We start from the raw sequence: 5244 nt of genomic DNA, 5'->3' as shown, positions 1-5244 counted from the left end.
TTTCTATAGGTTACCTGGCTGCTCAATATATATCAGGTTACCTGGCTACTCAACATATATCAGGTTACCTGGTTACTCAACATATATCAGGTTACCTGGTTACTCAACATATATCAGGTTACCTGGCTGCTCAATATATATCAGGTTACCTGGTTGCTCAGTATATATCAGGTTACCTGGCTACTCAATATATATCAGGTTACCTGGTTGCTCAATATATATCAGGTTACCTGGCTGCTCAGTATATATCAGGTTACCTGGTTGCTCAGTATATATCAGGTTACCTGGCTGCTCAATATATATCAGGTTACCTGGTTGCTCAGTATATATCAGGTTACCTGGCTGCTCAATATATATCAGGTTACCTGGCTACTCAACATATATCAGGTTACCTGGTTGCTCAGTATATATCAGGTTACCTGGCTACTAAACATATATCAGGTTACCTGGCTACTCAACATATATCAGGTTACCTGGCTACTCAATATATATATCAGGTTACCTGGCAACACACACACAAAACCAATGAACACTTAATTTCACTCAAACACGCCAACTCTCATGTATATTTCTTGAACTTTAACCCCAGTCCTTGAAATCCAACAACGATATTATTGGTAAACAACAACAATAATAACACAACCACAATAGTAATACTGCCAGTCTGGTGGACACCATATAATAACGTATTCGGGATGTTTGCTGGATAATACATGGAAATACTTTGACTGGCTCAAACTGGTTCCTGTTTATGGTAGATTTCCTGTCTGGCGTTATACAAACTGGTTCCTGTTTATGGTAGACTTCCTGTCTGGCGTTATACAAACTGGTTCCTGTTTATGGTAGACTTCCTGTCTGGCGTTATACAAACTGGTTCCTGTTTATGGTAGACTTCCTGTCTGGCGTTATACAAACTGGTTCCTGTTTATGGTAGACTTCCTGTCTGGTGTTATACAAACTGGTTCCTGTTTATGGTAGACTTCCTGTCTGGCGTTATACAAACTGGTTCCTGTTTATGGTAGACTTCCTGTCTGGCGTTATACAAACTGGTTCCTGTTTATCGTAGACTTCCTGTCTGGCGTTATACAAACTGATTCCTGTTTATGGTAGACTTCCTGTCTGGTGTTATACAAACTGGTTCCTGTTTATGGTAGACTTCCTGTCTGGCGTTATACAAACTGGTTCCTGTTTCTGGTAGACTTCCTGTCTGGCGTTATACAAACTGGTTCCTGTTTATGGTAGACTTCCTGTCTGGCGTTATACAAACTGTTTCCTGTTTATCGTAGACTTCCTGTCTGGCGTTATACAAACTGGTTCCTGTTTATGGTAGACTTCCTGTCTGGTGTTCTACAAACTGGTTCCTGTTTATGGTAGACTTCCTGTCTGGCCTCATACAAACTGGTTCCTGTTTATGGTAGACTTTCTGTCTGGCATTATACAAACTGGTTCCTGTTTATGGTAGACTTCCTGTCTGGCGTTATACAAACTGGTTTCTGTTTATGGAAGACTTCCTGTCTGGCCTCATACAAACTGGTTCCTGTTTATGGTAGACTTCCTGTCTGGCGTTATACAAACTGGTTCCTGTTTATGGTAGACTTCCTGTCTGGCGTTATACAAACTGGTTCGTGTTTATGGTAGACTTCCTGTCTGGTGTTATACAAACTGGTTCCTGTTTATTATAGACTTCCTGTCTGGTGTTCTACAAACTGGTTCCTGTTTATGGTAGACTTCCTGTCTGGCGTTATACAAACTGGTTCCTGTTTATGGTAGACTTCCTGTCTGGCCTCATACAAACTGGTTCCTGTTTATGGTAGACTTTCTGTCTGGCCTCATGCAAACTGGTTCCTGTTTATGGTAGACTTCCTGTCTGGCGTTATACAAACTGGTTCCTGTTTATGGTAGGCTTCCCGTCTGGCCTCATACAAACGTTAGTAAAATGCTGAATTAAGTTAGGTGATTCTCCTCCATTCATTCCCAAGTAGAGACATCCTGTTCTGAGACAAATAAGGAAGTTGTTAATTGAATCCTCATTATATTCTTCTTACTAGCGTCATTGTGTTGTGACAATGGCTGAGTGTGGACCAGCCAGACATTTTGGCAATTAGCTTGCTTCTCTGTTTCTTCTGTTTGTCAGTGGACCAAGGTCTGGACACACACACACACACACACACACACACACACACACACACACACACACACACACACACACACACACACAAACATACACACACACAAAAATACACACACAAACATACACACAAACAAGTTCTGGACAGAATATAATCACATTTGTTCCACAGTAATTAAAAAATGTGTGGCCTTGCATTTAACGACAAGGGAACTGGGAGCTGTTTCTGACAGTTTGCAAATCACACACACACACACACACACACACACACACACACACACACACACACACACACACACACACACACACACACACACACACACACACACACACATCACAAAAACATCTCTCTCTCATTACTGTCTGTCTATCTCTGTCTGTCTGTCTCTCTTTCTCTCGGTCTCTCTGTCTCGTAGTCTGTCTCTCTGTCTCTGTCTCACTCTGTCTCTCTATCTCTTACTCAGTCTCTCTCTCTCTGTCTCTCTATCTCTTAGTCTGTCTATGTCTCACTCTGTCTCTCTATATCTTAGTCTGTCTCTCTGTCTCACTCTGTCTCTCTATCTCTTAGTCTGTCTGTATGTCTCACTCTGTCTCTCTATATCTTAGTCTGTCTCTATGTCTCACTCTGTGTGTCTATCTCTTAGTCTGTCTCTATGTCTCACTCTGTGTGTCTATCTCTTAGTCTGTCTCTATGTCTAGCTCTCTGTCTAGCTCTCTGTCTCTCTATCTCTTAGTCTGTCTCTATGTCTCACTCTGTTTCTCTATATCTTAGTCTGTCTCTCTGTCTCACTCTGTCTCTCTATATCTTAGTCTGTCTCTCCCTCTCCCTCTCTCTCTCTCTCAATTCAATTCAATTCAATTCAATTAAATTCAAGGAGCTTTATTGGCATGGGAAACGTGTTAACATTGCCAAAGCAAGTGAGGTAGATAATATATAAAGTGAATATATAAAGTGAAATAAACAATACAAATTAACAGTAAACATTACACATATAGACGTTTCAAAACAATAAAGACATTACAAATGTCATATTATATATATATATACAGTGTTTTAACAATGTACAAATGGTTAAAGGACACAAGATAAAATAAATAAGCATAAATATGGGTTGTATTTACAATGGTGTATGTTCTTCACTGGTTTCTCTTAGTCTGTCTCTATGTCTAGCTCTCTGTCTAGCTCTCTGTCTTGCTCTCTGTCTCTCATCTATCTGTCTCTGTCTCTTTAGGTTCAGTTGACCTGCTGGGCCAGTCACACACACCCTCACGGTCACTCACAGTGATTGGTCTTATCTATGTGTTGTTGACTCAGTGAGCATGGCAGAATGGCAGAGACACCACCGTGGGATATATAGACCAAAGCATTCTCAGACACACACGCACACATGCACACACACGCACACACACGCACACACACACACCGAGTCACACACACACACCGAGTCACACACACACACACACCGAGTCACACACGCACACACACACACCAAGTCACACACGCACACACACACACCGAGTCACACACACACACACACACACACACTGAGTCACACACATATACACACACACACACACACCGAGTCACACACGCACACACACACACTGAGTCACACACGCACACACACACCGAGTCACACACACACACCGAGTTACACACGCACACACACACCGAGTCACACACGCACACACACACACCGAGTCACATACACACACACACCGAGTCACACATTGCAGTCAGTGAACCACGTCTCTAACACCCGTATCATCAGGTGAAGACTTTCACACCAGGGTTGAGTCCTACATGGCTCCCTATTCACTCTGTAGTTCACTACTATTGCACAAAGCTCTATGGGCCCTGGTCAAAATCAGGGCACTATGTGGGGAATCGGGTGCCATTTAGGGTCCAGCCTATAAGGCTGGAACAGTTTTCTATCAGGGATATGATTGGAGCCAGTCCTTCCTGTAAGGGTGGAACAGTTTTCTGTCAGGGATGTGATTGGAGGCAGTCCTTCCTGTAAGGGTGGAACAGTTTTCTATCAGGGATGTGATTGGAGGCAGTCCTTCCTGTAAGGGTGGAACAGTTTTCAATCAGGGTTGTGATTGGAGGCCTTATTTGTAACCTGGCGATGATATCTAGTACTATCCCTAAGGTTTGGAACGGGGCCCCATGTCCTCCCCTTAACCTGGCGATGATATCTAGTACTATCCCCAAGGTTTGGAACGGGCCCCATGTCCTCCCCTTAACCTGACGATGATATCTAGTACTATCCCCAAGGTTTGGAACGGGGCCCCATGTCCTCCCCTTAACCTGGCGATGATATCTAGTACTATCCCCAAGGTTTGGAACGGGGCCCATGTCCTCCCCTTAACCTGGCGATGAGATCTAGTACTATCCCCAAGGTTTGGAACGGGGCCCCATGTCCTTCCCTTAACCTGGCGATGATATCTGGTACTATCCCCTAGGTTTGGAACGGGGCCCCATGTCCTCCCCTTAACCTGGCGATGATATCTAGTACTATCCCGAAGGTTTGGAACGGGGCCCCATGTCCTCCCCTTAACCTGACGATGATATCTAGTACTATCCCCAAGGTTTGGAACGGGGCCCCATGTCCTCCCCTTAACCTGGCGATGATATCTGGTACTATCCCCTAGGTTTGGAACGGGGCCCCATGTCCTCCCCTTAACCTGGCGATGATATCTAGTACTATCCCCAAGGTTTGGAACGGGGCCCCATGTCCTCCCCTTAACCTGACAATGATATCTAGTACTATCCCCAAGGTTTGGAATGGGGCCCCATGTCCTCCCCTTAACCTGGCGATGATATCTGGTACTATCCCCAAGGTTTGGAACGGGGCCCATGTCCTCCCCTTAACCTGACGATGATATCTGGTACTATCCCCAAGGTTTGGAACGGGGCCCATGTCCTCTAATTAATTATTACTGTCACGCCCTGACCTGAGTATTCTTTGTTTTCTTTATATATTTTGGTTAGTTCAGGGTGTGACATGGGTGATGTATGTGTTTTTCAACTGTCTAGGAGTTTTTGTAGGGTTATAGGGTTGTTCGCCATCTAGGTGTTTATCTATGTCTATGGTTGCCTAGATTGGTTCTCA

Source organism: Oncorhynchus clarkii, chromosome 18 (assembly GCF_045791955.1).
Source record: "Oncorhynchus clarkii lewisi isolate Uvic-CL-2024 chromosome 18, UVic_Ocla_1.0, whole genome shotgun sequence".
NCBI classification, from domain to species: domain Eukaryota; kingdom Metazoa; phylum Chordata; class Actinopteri; order Salmoniformes; family Salmonidae; genus Oncorhynchus; species Oncorhynchus clarkii.
This window is presented reverse-complemented; position numbering follows the sequence as displayed.